At 39.3% G+C, this 14,234-nt stretch overlaps 1 pseudogene; it reads right to left on the bottom strand.

Annotated features, from left to right (window-relative positions):
* Positions 1-642: 642 nt before the first annotated feature.
* LOC120111976 lies at positions 643-11,610 on the bottom strand (annotated as a pseudogene).
* Between the last annotated feature and the right edge of the window lie 2,624 nt (positions 11,611-14,234).

Below are 14,234 nucleotides of genomic sequence, written 5' to 3'. Positions count from 1 at the left end.
ATAAGAGAAACTCTCAAATTTCATTCATGCGTCCTCCCCCTCTCAAGTACAATCAGGTGCTATTTTAAGGCTGAAAATGGCTTCAAAGAGAAGCAACTCCTAGGAAATTACATAGCACTACTTGTCATGCATTTTCCAAGGCTGCATTTACCAAGGCTTGGAAAAGATGCATGTTACACCTACTCCTAGAAAAGTAACCAGAACTTAGGAAAAAGATCCCAAAGTAATTATAGTGATTTTGGGAACTACAAGAAAGTCTGAATGTGACTTAGGGAATACAAAACATCATCTGAAAAATCACCCCAAAAGTATGCACGAAAATCCAAATACAATAGGAAAGTTGGCCTTCCCATGAATGCTTCTTGTCATGTGATTTGGACTTTCCAAAGTGTTGTCTTCAGGTTGGACTCAAAGCATCTTCACCCAATTGTATGAAAGTGACCCAATTAGGTGCAGCCTCTATCTCACGTTGGTCTTCTTTTCCTTTGATTTTTATGATCAGGCTTTCCAAAGCTTGTTTCATCCTCTTAGTCTTGGCCCTAGTCATAGGACCTTCAATTCCATGCAAAGGATCTTTAGATGGGCTGGTTGCGTCTCTATCATTGGTTGCGTCTCTATCATTCCCTCCCTCTTCAAAAGGATTCATCCTCGAATCAGATTCATCACCTACATCAAACAAAGATAGATCAGCCACATTAAAGGTAGCACTTACATTACCATATTCACTTGGCAAGTCCAACTTGTAGGCATTGTCATTGATCTTCTCTAGAACTTGGAAGGGTCCATCTCCTCTTGTTTGCAGCTTAGATTTCCTTTGAGTGGGAAACCTCTCCTTCCTCATATGAACCCAAACCCAATCTCCTGGTTCAAAAATAACTTTAATACGCCCCTTATTTGCGTGCTTTGCATATTGCTCATTCTTCCTCTCAATGTTGGCTCGAACTTTTGCATGTAACTCCCTAATAGTATCCGCCTTTTTCTTACCATCCAAATTGGTACACTCATTAGTAGGCAAAGGTAAGATGTCTAAAGGAGTCAAAGGATTAAAACCATACACAACTTCAAAAGGAGAATAAGAAGTAGTAGAATGAACAGTTCTATTATAAGCAAACTCAACATGTGGCAAGCATTTCTCCCAATTTTTCAAATTCTTTTGAATGATAGCACGCAACAAGGTAGTAAGTGTTCTATTTACTACTTCAGTTTGTCCATCCGTTTGAGGATGTGCAACAGTAGAAAATAAGAGTTTTGTTCCTAGTTTATTCCACAAAGTTTTTCAAAAATAACTTAGGAACTTTACATCCCTATCAGTTACTATTGTTCTAGGCAATCCATGCAAGCGCATTATCTCTTTAAAGAACAAATCAACAATATGTGTTGCATCATTGGTTTTAGAGCATGGAATGAAATGTGCCATTTTACTAAACCTATCAACAACGACAAATATACTATCTTTGCCACCTTGAGATCGAGGTAATCCTAACACGAAATCCATTGAAATATCAGTCCAGGGTTGATTAGACACAGGCAAAGGTGTATAGAAGCCATGGGGCATGACTTTAGATTTAGCTTGTTTACATGCTATGCACTTATCACAGACCGATTGCACATCATGCTTCATGTTAGACCAATAAAAATGCTCATGCAATATTTCTAAGGTCCTTTTTATCCCAAAATGTCCCATCAATCCACCACCATGACTTTCTCTAACTAGCATTTCACGCAAGGAACAAACAGGCACACACAACTTATTTTTCTTAAACAAGAAACCATCATGCCTATAATAGTCTCCAAAAGCATGCTTAGAACAAGAATTCCATACTTGGCCAAAGTCAGAATCATTAGCATATAAGTCCTTTATAAACTCAAAACCAAGTAATTTAGTTTGCAAAGAAGTAAGCAATGCATACCTTCTGGACAATGCGTCAGCCACTTTGTTTTCCTTACCATTCTTGTACTTGATTACATAAGGAAACATCTCAATGAATTCCAACCACTTGGCATGTCTTTTTTGAAGCTTACCTTGAGATCATAGAAACTTCAAGCTTTGATGGTCAGAATGAATTATGAATTCCCTTGACCACAAGTAGTGTTGCCAAGTTTGCAAAGCTCTCACCAAAGCGTACAACTCTTTGTCATACGTGGAATAATTCAATGATGCCCCATTAAGCTTTTCACTAAAGTAAGCAATTGGTTTAGAGTCCTGCATTAGTACGGCCCCTATGCTAACACCAGATGCATCACATTCAATTTCAAAAGCTTTATCAAAATTAGGCAAACAAAGCAAAGGTGCATTGGTCAATTTTTCTTTTAATGAATTAAAAGCTTCCTCATGCACTTCATTCCACTTAAACACAATATTCTTTTTAACAAGTTCATTCAAAGGTGCAGTAATAGAACTAAAGTTCTTTACAAACCTTCTATAAAAACTTGCTAAACCATGAAAACTTCTTACCTCATTTGCATTCTTAGGTGTAGGCCATTCTCTAATTGCCCTTACCTTCTCCTCATCCACACTTATTCCTTTCGAGCTTACAACAAAACCCAAAAACACAACAGATTCATGGCAGAATGAACACTTTTTAAGATTAGCATATAATTTGTTTTCTCTCAAAACATTAAGAACAACATGCAAATGATTAACATGTTCATCTAAGGTTTTGCTATAAATCAAAATATCATCAAAATACACTACAACAAATTTCCCAATGAAAGAACGCAAAACATGGTTCATTAACCTCATGAAGGTGCTGGGTGCATTAGATAAGCCAAATGGCATCACCATCCACTCATATAAACCATATTTTGTTTTAAAAGCTGTTTTCCATTCATCACCTTCTTTCATGCGAATTTGATAGTATCCACTCTTCAAATCTATTTTAGAAAACACACATGAACCATGCAATTCATCAAGCATATCATCCAATCTAGGGATAGGATATCGATACTTTACAGTGATTTTATTTATGGCTCGGCAGTCCGTACACATGCGCCACGTCCCATCTTTCTTCGGAACCAAGATCACAGGAGCAGAACACGGGCTAAGACTCTCCCTCACAAATCCTTTTTGCAGCAACTCATCTACTTGCCTTTGAATTTCTTTTGCTTCCTCTGGACTTGTTCTGTAAGCTGGTCTATTTGGGATTGAAGAACCTGGAATTAAGTCAATCTGATTCTCAATACCTCTTGTAGGAGGTAATCCATGGGGAATTTCTTCTGGAAAAATATCACCAAATTCCTGTAACAAAGAAGCAACCATACTAGGCAAAGAAGAATTGAGTTCGTTAGTGAAATAAACATCCTTGTGTATGAGCACAAGTAGCTGCTCTTTTGCTAACAAGGCACTCTCAACCTCTCTTTTGCTTGCAAATGCACTCACTCTCTTTTTTTTCTCTTCTTTGGATTATGATTTATTCTTTTCTTTCGTCTGCTCACTCTCATTTTTCTTATCTTTCCTCTCTTTTTCTTGAATGCTCAATTGCTCCTCTCTCAACTTACACTCTCTTGTAATTCTGATTTGATCAGCATAGGCCTCGGTTGGTTGGAGAGGTGTTAAAACAATAGTGTGATTGTTCATAACAAGAGTGTATCTATTTTTGTACCCATCATGAATAACCCTTCTATCAAATTGCCACGGACGCCCAAGAAGTAGATGTCCAGCATGCATAGGTGCCACATCACAAAGAACTTCATCCTTGTATTTACCGATGGAAAATGAAATCATCACTTGCTTAGTCACCCTTATGTCTCCACAATCATTCAGCCACTGAAGTCTATATGGATTAGGGTGCTTTAATGTGGGCAAACTCAATTTTTCAACCAACAAGGTGCTAGCAACATTAGTGCAACTCCCACTATCAATGATTAAGCTGCATACCTGGTCGTTTATATGGCATCTTGTATGAAATATATGCTCACGTTGCTGATGTGAACCCCGTAAGATAGATTCTTAGAAACCCACAAACAAGTTGCTGAATAACCCAAGAAAGTCTGAAAATCAGTTTGGAAGAGATAGAACCTTGACCCGATGTTTAGCAAAACATGAACCAAAGGTATAGAAGGTTGTTGACGCCACACCCTAATAGAATCAGGATGATAAGTCACTTGAACGCCACAAGGGTTGCCTTGATAAGTTCTAAGTTCAATGAAGAACCTCACAATTTTCATTCCAATTCAGCTCCCTCTTTACATAAGGAACACCCTTTTTATAGCCCAAAGGGAAACCTACCAGCCTTTAATTAAAGTCTAATCCCTAGAACAATAATAACTCCACTAGTCATAGTTCAGTCTCCTAGGAAATTAATGAAGACAGTTTCCTAGAACATTAATGAAACTCCACTAGTCAAAGTTCAATCTCCTAGAAAATGAATGAAGATAATTTTCTAGAACATTAATGAAGCTCCACTAGCCTTTAGACATTCAGCAACATAAAACTAAATCTAAAAACTCCAGCAATATTTCCACCAAGTAAGCATCTAATTTGGCCTAATAATTGCATGGATCATGTTGACTAGTCCACAAGCTATCTTTACGTCCAAATCCACTCCAATAGCCTCTTGCTGGTTCCAAGCTTCCTCAATCAGCCCATTAAGTGCTTCCTTCATTCTTTTAGCTTTGGACCGAGTGATTGGTCCTCCACCAGTTTGTAATGGATCATCAAGATGTATCGGACCAGAATACTCCATACATTGCTCCTTGCTTCCCACGGCCTTGGATAGTCCCTCCTTAGGTTGTTTGGTGGCTGCATCCTGGTTTCCATCATTCCCCCTCTCCTGAAAAGGATTCGTCCTCGAATCTTCATCACCTGCATCAAAAAGGGAAAGATCAGAAACATTAAATGTAGTACTAACATTATACTCACCTGGTAAGTCAAGCTTATATGCATTATCATTAATGCGAGCAATGACTTGAAATGGCCCATCTCCTCTAGGGTGCAACTTAGAACGCTGTTTTGCTGGAAATCTTTCCTTTCTCATATGCACCCAAACCCAATCTCCTGGTTCAAAGATCACTTTCTTCCGCCCTTTGTTGGCTTGAGTAGCATATTGTTCAGTTCTTTTCTCAATGTTTTGCCTAACTTTCTCATGCAATTGCTTCATCGTTTCAGCTTTCCTTTTGCCATCTAAACTAGCACGCTCATCAATAGGTAAAGGTGACAAATCCATTGGAGTTAAAGGATTAAACCCATACACTATTTCAAAAGGAGAAAAGTTAGTAGCAGAATGCACGGATCTATTATAAGCAAATTCAACATGTGACAAACACTCTTCCCAATTCTTCAAATTCTTCTGAATGATGGCACGCAATAAAGTAGATAAAGTTCTATAAACTACTTCGGTTTGCCCATCAGTTTGTGGTGGCAAGTTGTAGAAACATGAGCTTTAGTACCTAACTTACCCCACAAAGTCTTCCAGAAGTAGCTCAAGAACTTAGCATCTCTATCTGAAACAATGCTCCTTGGCACGCCATGTAGTCGCACTATCTCTTTAAAGAACAAATCTGCAATATGGTTAGCATCATCAGTTTTATGACATGGAATGAAATGTGCCATTTTAGAAAACCTGTCTACAACCACAAAACAGAATCCATACCCCTTTTTGACCTCGGTAAAACCCAACACAAAGTCCATGGAAATATCTACCCAAGGTTCACTAGGTATTGGCAATGGCTTATACAATCCATGAGGTAAAGATCTAGATCTAGCTTGCTTACAAGTGATGCACTTCGCACAAACCCTCTCTACATCTCGTTTCATGTGTGGCCAAAAGAAATGTTCAGCCAAGACATCTAAGGTTTTCCTCACACCAAAGTGTCCCATTAGTCCCCCACCATGAGCCTCTCGAACTAATAACTCTCTCAAAGAACAATTAGGCACACATAATCTATTTTCTCTAAATAGAAATCCCTCATGCCTATAAAATTTTCCAAATGCCGCATGTTCGCAAGCTTCAAACACATTACCAAAGTCAGAATCATTAGAATACAAATCTTTAATGTACTCAAATCCTAACAATTTAGTATTCAAAGTAGAGATCAAAGTGTACCTTCAGGACAAAGCATCCGCAACCACGTTTTCCTTACCTTGTTTGTACATGATCACATAAGGAAATGACTCGATGAACTCCACCCATTTAGCATGGCGTCGGTTCAGCTTACCTTGGCCTTTCAAATGCTTTAAGGATTCATGATCTGTATGAATGACAAACTCCTTGGGCCACAAATAATGCTGCCAAGTCTCCAAGGCTCTTACCAAAGCATACATCTCTTTGTCGTAAGTTGGATAGTTCAAAGCTGCCCCATTGAGTTTCTCACTAAAATAGGCGAGGCGTCGGCCTTCTTGCAGCAAGACAGCTCCAATACCTATACCTGAAGCATCACACTCAACTTCGAAAGTTTTAGCAAAATTAGGTAAAGCAAGTAATGGTGCTGAACTTAGTTTTTCTTTAATCAAATTGAAAGCCGATTCTTGTTCACTTCCCCATTTAAATCCAACACTTTTTTTCACAATTTCAGTTAAAGGTGCAGCTAGGGTGCTAAAATCCTTAACGAACCTTCTATAAAAACTAGCCAACCCATGAAAGCTACGTACGTCAGTTATGGTTTTAGGTGTAGGCCGCTCACGGATTGCCTTAACCTTCTCTTCATCAACCTCAATTCCCTTAGTACTAACAACATAACCAAGAAATACAATTTGACTAGTACAAAAAGAACATTTTTTGAGGTTAGCATACAACTTCTCATCTCGCAAAATACTTAAAACCTTATGCAAATGATCAAGATGCTCATTTAAGCTTTTGCTATAAATCAAAATGTCATCAAAGTATACAACAACAAACTTACCATAAAAAGCACGCAAGATATGGTTCATTAATCTCATGAAAGTACTAGGGGCATTAGTTAACCCAAAAGGCATAACCAACCACTCATATTAAACCATATTTAGTTTTAAAAGTAGTTTTCCATTCATTCACCCTCACGCATGCGAATTTGATGATAACCAGATTTTAAATCAATCTTAGAAAAGATGCAAGAACCATGCAATTCATCAAGCATATCATCTAACCTAGGAATGGGGTGGCGATACTTTACCGTAATCTTGTTGATAGCCCTACAATCAATGCACATTCGCCAAGTCCCATCCTTCTTAGGCACAAGCAAAATAGGAACAGCACACGGACTCAAGCTTTCTCTAACATGCCCTTTTGCTATCAACTCCTCAACTTGTCTTTGGAGTTCCTTCGTCTCCTCGGGGTTACTCCTATAGGCTGGCCTGTTGGGAATTGATGCACCAGGGATGAAATCAATCTGATGCTCTATTCCCCTAAGTGGTGGCAATCCATAGGAAACCTCATTGGGAAAAAACATCAGCAAATTCCTGCAAAAGAGATATAGCAACACTAGGCAAAGAAGGGTTAAGGTCGTTAGTATAAGCCTCCTTGTACAGAAGTACAATCATTGGCTGTTTTAAAAAGAAAGCTCTCTTAACTTCACTTTCTTTTGCATAAAAAGCTCCCCTTTTTTTTTCTTGCTCTTGAGGCTTTTCTTTTTTATCTTTCTTTTTGTTTTTAGCCTCTTTTTCATTTTCATTCTCATTCTTTTTACCACTCCTCTCGGCCTCACTTCTTTTCTCACAATCACTTTTGATTTTCTTTTGATCCTCATACACTTGCCGAGGTGTTAATGGTATAAGAGTTATAGGTTTGCCATTCATTACAAAAGAATACCGATTCTTGAACCCATCATGCATAACCTTTCTATGAAATTGCCAAGGTCGGCCCAAAAGAATATGTCCAGCATGCATTAGCACTATATCACAGAGCACCTCATCATGATACCTCCCAATGGAAAATGAAACCAGCACCTGCTTATTGACCTTAATTTCTCCACAATTCAACCATTGAAGCTTATAAGGTCTAGGATGCTTAATAGTAGGTAAGTTCAACTTTTCAACCAAAACAGTACTTGCTACATTAGTGCAACTACCCCCATCAATTATCATGCTGCATACCTTGTCTTGGATGTGACAACGGGTGTGAAAGATGTTATCTCGCTGTGCTTCATCCTCCTCCTTTAATTGCACATTCAAAGCTCTCCTGGTGATAAGGGTTTCACCATTAACCGGATATTCTTCTCCATCACTCTCCTCCAATGGTGGCATGGGCTCTTCATCTTTATCCGATTCACTTGCTGTCTCAACATCCCCATCTTCCCTTAATAACATCACTTTTTATTTGGACATTGAGATGCAATATGTCCCCTTCCCAAGCACTTAAAACATTTAATATCTCTATTTCTAGAAGTTTGGGAAATAGATTTACCTTTATCCAAGCTAGAACCCGCATCCTTGCCTTTGGAAGTTTCAGCCTTACTCTTGGATTCAACCTTGTCATCCTTTTTGCTCCAATTTGATTTCCAAGGGGAATACCCCAAATTCCGTTCATGCCTTGTCGAACCCTTTCTTTTGAGCTGTCTCTCAACCTTCATGGCCATGTGTACCATGTCCTCAAGCTCCACATAATGTTGCAATTCCACTATATTGGCAATGTCTAGATTCAAGCCTTGCAAAAACCGTGCCATGGTTGCCTCTCGGTCCTCCTCCACATTAGCCCGAATTATGGCTATCTCCATTTTCTTGTGGTACTCTTCCACACTTTTGGACCCTTGGGTTAGGCCTTGCAACCGCTGGTACAAGTCCCTATAGTAATGGGATGGAATGAACCTCCTCCTCATGACAGCTTTCATCTCCTCCCAAGTGTCAATGGGTCTCTCACGGTTTCGCCTCCTAGACAAAACAAGTTGATCCCACCAAATAATAGCATAGTCAGTGAACTCAACAGCAGCAAGTTTTACCTTTTTTCTTCAGAATAGTTGTGGCAATCAAAAACCAACTCCACTTTCTTTTCCCATTCCAAGTATGCCTCAGGATTGCTCTTGCCTTGAAATGATGGAATCTTCATTTTAATGTTTCCCAAGCTGCGATCAACATCATCTACCCGCCTTCCTCTCCAACCATCTCTATCAGCTCTAGCATGGTCGGACATGTTATAAGATGCTTTTTCATCAAAAAACATCATCGTTTGCATCCTCATGCTCAACTTGGAATTGACGCCTTGCTTGCCTTTGCACATTAGGACCTTCACGTGCATGGTTCCTTTGCAACGAAGCAATGTTCGCATCTTGTCTTTCCAACCGGTCCAAAATTTCACCAAATCTGACTTCCATGCGCTCAAAATGTTGTCGCATAGCTCGTTGTTCAAGTGTCTCTGCCGTCCTTTCTTCCTCGCCACTTGACATCATTGTAGTAACCTGTCAAGAATGTTATGAAAACCTCACAAGTTCCCCTCCCCCCCCCCCCCCCCCCCCCACCCCCCCCCCCCCCCCCCCCCCCCCCCCCCCCCCCCCCCCCCCCCCCCCCCACCCAGGTGTTTTACCCCAATGATATGTCACTCACCAAGTGTTTCACTCTTGCCTTTTACCTCTCAATTCACTTAAATTAGTTCTTCAAGGAACTAGAGAAACCCAAATCAAAGCAATTACCTTGCGATGTACAAACAACTTATCCACGAAAACTCAGAGGGTGGACAAGAATTGAAAAGGATCAAGAATAACAAGTCAAATACTTACTTTCTTTTTCAGTTCAAATCTGTTTCAGAATTCCAAACCGAAGCCACACAATTTTTTTTTTTTTTGCCTCACAATTTTTTTTTCTGATTTTTTTTTTTTATATAAAGCACAATAGAGGCACTTTAAACTTCAAGGAATAGAAATTGAAAATATGGAAAGCAACAATGAAGAAGATGAAAAGGCCAAAATAAAATAAGAAGCACCAAGGATAGAAACTGGTTTAGAAGACCTATGCTCTGATACCAACTGATGTGAACCCCGTAAGATAGATTCTTAGAAACCCACGAACAAGTTGATGAATAACCCAAAAAAGTCTGAAAATCAGTTTGGAAGAGATAGAACCTTGACCCGATGTTTAGCAAAACATGAACCAAAGGTATAGAAGGTTGTTGACGCCACACCCTAATAGAATCAGGATGATAAGTCACTTGAACGCCACAAGGGTTGCCTTGATAAGTTCTAAGTTCAATGAATAACCAAAGAAATGAATAACCTCACAATTTTCATTCCAATTCAGCTCCCTCTTTACATAAGGAACACCCTTTTTATAGCCCAAAGGGAAACCTACCAGCCTTTAATTAAAGTCTAATCCCTAGAACAATAATAACTCCACTAGTCATAGTTCAGTCTCCTAGGAAATTAATGAAGACAGTTTCCTAGAACATTAATGAAACTCCACTAGTCAAAGTTCAATCTCCTAGGAAATGAATGAAGACAATTTTCTAGAACATTAATGAAGCTCCACTAGCCTTTAGACATTCAGCAACATAAAACTAAATCTAAAAACTCCAGCAATATTTCCACCAAGTAAGCATCTAATTTGGCCTAATAATTGCATGGATCATGTTGACTAGTCCACAAGCTATCTTTACGTCCAAATCCACTCCAATAGCCTCTTGCTGGTTCCAAGCTTCCTCAATCAGCCCATTAAGTGCTTCCTTCATTCTTTTAGCTTTGGACCGAGTGATTGGTCCTCCACCAGTTTGTAATGGATCATCAAGATGTATCGGACCAGAATACTCCATACATTGCTCCTTGCTTCCCACGGCCTTGGATAGTCCCTCCTTAGGTTGTTTGGTGGCTGCATCTTGGTTTCCATCAGTTGCTCCTCATTACCACCCGCCTTAGGTTGCATGTTGAGAGCACGCCTAGTAACAAGCACATCTTGGTTCGGCAACTTCAACATCACTACAATCCTCCAATGGTGGCATGTCATCATCACTTGAGCTCACACTCTCTATGTCTCCATTATCCAGCAGTATCATGGCTCTTTTATTTGGACATTGAGAAGCAATATATCCAACTCCTTGACACCTGAAACATTTGATATCACAAGATCTAGAGGATGAATTAGTTTTCCATTTTACTTTTAGGTGCAGCAATCGAATTTTTGGCCTTTGCATCTTCTTTTGGCTTTGACACAGATTTGTTATTTTGCCAATTCGATTTCCATGAGGAACTAGTAGTAAATTTGGAAGTACTCTTAGCTTTCAATTGCCTTTCCACTAGAATAGCTTTGTGCAGCAAATCCTCCATCTCTATATAATGTTGCAATTCTACCACATCAGCTATCTCCTTCTTTAAACCTCCAATGAATCTAGCCATAGTTGCCTCTCGGTCTTCTTCAACATTGGCTCTAATCATGGCTATTTCCATCTCCTTGTAGTAATCTTCCACACTCATGGAGCCTTGAGTTAGACTTTGCAATTTCCTGTGCAAATCTCTATAGTAGTGGCTGGGTACAAACCTTTTTCTCATGACAGCCTTCATCTCATCCCATGTACCAATAAGCCTCTCCCCATTTCTACGTCTACTAGTCACCATTTGATCCCACCAAATACTAGCATAATCATGGAACTCAACAATGGCTAGTTTAACCCTCTTCTCCTCAGAATAATTATGATATTCAAACACATGTTCAACCTTTCTCTCCCACTCTAAATATAATTTAGGATCATTTTTACCTTGGAATGCAGGGATTGTCATCTTAATACTTCCCAAATGACTGTCTTTTCTTGATTCATCTCTTTGCCTCCTTCCATTACTTCTTCCATCCGAATACTCCTCTTCTTCTTCTTCTTCAAACATCCGCCCCCTCAAAGGTTTGAGTCTGCTTGGTGATTCCAAATCATTCATTCGTGCACCAAGCTTAGTAAGTTGATCAGCAATGGCTTTCATCCATAACTTCATATCAACATCTGGTTGTTTACTACCTTCACTACTCATCTTTGTATGCTGCAATCAAAAGATTAGTATAAACAGAATAGGTCCTCACACACTCCTCTCTCTGGTGGACACTCTTTTATGGCTTTTTCTTGATGATGATCTCACCCTCTTGCCTTTTACCACTTAGCTTCACCTTATGAGCTCTTAAATAAGAACCTTTTGGATGTTTCTACAAAACAGGAAACAGTAAGGAGTCGATGATAACCTTAGGGAACAAGAACTCGCAAGGAACAATTTAATTGGAACCAACAAAGGGTTCAAGGAAGGTTTGAATTGAGAACAATTCAATGGAAGCGTTAAAGAACCCACAAGAAAATTAGAAGCAAAATTTGCCCCGAATTTTTTTCTTTTTTTTTCTTTCTTTTTTTCTTCTTCTTCTTCTTCCTTTTTTTTTTGAAATAGCAGAACAGGAAGGAACAAAGGACGATGACACAAACCGATTAAAGGAAGATGTCACCAAGGATATAGAGATAAACAACAGCTGAACACCTCTTCTCCTTTTTTTTTGAATTAAACAAGATAAACACACAAAGGATAGATAACACCTGATTTCAGGAACCGGGCTCTGATACCAAATGATAAGAGCACACTTCGGACCGTCCTGGAAACAGGTAGAGAAAGAGGAACTTGACCCTAATCGCGACCTGCCGGTAGAACCAAAGTTATCAAAAGAAGCGTGACCCTAACCGCGACCTGCCGGTAGAACCAACACTATCAAGTTCTAATCCAAGAACCAAGGTGAAGCTCTCACATAAGAGAAACTCTCAAATTTCATTCATGCGTCCTCCCCCTCTCAAGTACAATCAGGTGCTATTTTAAGGCTGAAATGGCTTCAAAGAGAAGCAACTCCTAGGAAATTACATAGCACTACTTGTCATGCATTTTCCAAGGCTGCATTTACCAAGGCTTGGAAAAGATGCATGTTACACCTACTCCTAGAAAAGTAACCAGAACTTAGGAAAAAGATCCCAAAGTAATTATAGTGACTTTGGGAACTACAAGAAAGTCTGAATGTGACTTAGGGAATACAAAACATCATCTGAAAAATCACCCCAAAAGTATGCACGAAAATCCAAATACAATAGGAAAGTTGGCCTTCCCATGAATGCTTCTTGTCATGTGATTTGGACTTTCCAAAGTGTTGTCTTCAGGTTGGACTCAAAGCATCTTCACCCAATTGTATGAAAGTGACCCAATTAGGTGCAGCCTCTATCTCACGTTGGTCTTCTTTTTCTTTGATTTTTATGATTAGGCTTTCCAAAGCTTGTTTCATCCTCTTAGTCTTGGCCCTAGTCATAGGACCTTCAATTCCATGCAAAGGATCTTTAGATGGGCTGGTTGCGTCTCTATCATTGGTTGCGTCTCTATCATGTGACCTTATAGGTTCGAACCTAAGCCGGTAGTATAGGAACAACTTTCTACACTAATCGATATGACCATCTAGCAATGGTACCCGACGTCCGGATAGGTCGAATATATGCGAAGCAAATATTCTGGAACCTTGAACTATAGTTACTGTATAATTTAATCCCTTTGACTCCTAATGCCAGGATGACTTAGAGCTCACTGTCAACCCTATAATTAGTACATCCATTATATGATTGACTTTAGATATCCGTGACTCCTCACTGGGATTACCCTAGCCAAGGTTTTGCTAAATTAGTCACAAGATATTATCTCCTGTTTTCAGGAGGGGTCAATTCCATCTTGACTCACAATTGACTACACAAGTACTTGACTGCACCCAGTGAACTTCCGTCACTGAATTAGAAATTCAGGTAGTCCGGTACCAAAGTACAGTGAGTTGCTTGCTAGTCACAGGTTGCGGTCTTAGGTCAGAGGGCCAAACTTATACCCATATCCACTCGGAACATCTCTTGACAGTAGAGCATTCCGAAATTGGTCACGTTCAGTGAAATATATTTCTATACTTCACCTGTGTGGCATACCAGTATCTCCACACTCCTTGGTTAAGAGGACAACCAACGTATATGTCACACAATGACCTAATCTCGATAATATTGTCGTCCTAGTAACAACATATCATTTGGTCGCGAACTAGCTTAAGGACTCGAAGATAAATCCTCCTTTATCATTAATAAGTCCTAAGGACTTCATCATATAAGAGTTCATTTGAAGATGTAAAATTATGAATAATGCCAAATAACACTTTATTAATTTGTCAATTCATTTACAAAATTCAATCATCAATATGCCGACGATTGACTTTTAGGATACAATTTCCAACAACTCCCACTTAGCCTAAAGCCAATCAGCACAGTATCTAATTTCCATCTTCGACTTGTATTCGTTGAACTCTTTGATGTCGAGGACTTTGGTAAATGGGTCAGTCAGATTTTCTTTTGTGTCAATTTTCTGAAGAT

The sequence above is a fragment of the Phoenix dactylifera genome, chromosome 9, assembly GCF_009389715.1.
Source record: "Phoenix dactylifera cultivar Barhee BC4 chromosome 9, palm_55x_up_171113_PBpolish2nd_filt_p, whole genome shotgun sequence".
NCBI lineage: Eukaryota > Viridiplantae > Streptophyta > Magnoliopsida > Arecales > Arecaceae > Phoenix > Phoenix dactylifera.
This window is presented reverse-complemented; position numbering and strand designations above follow the sequence as displayed.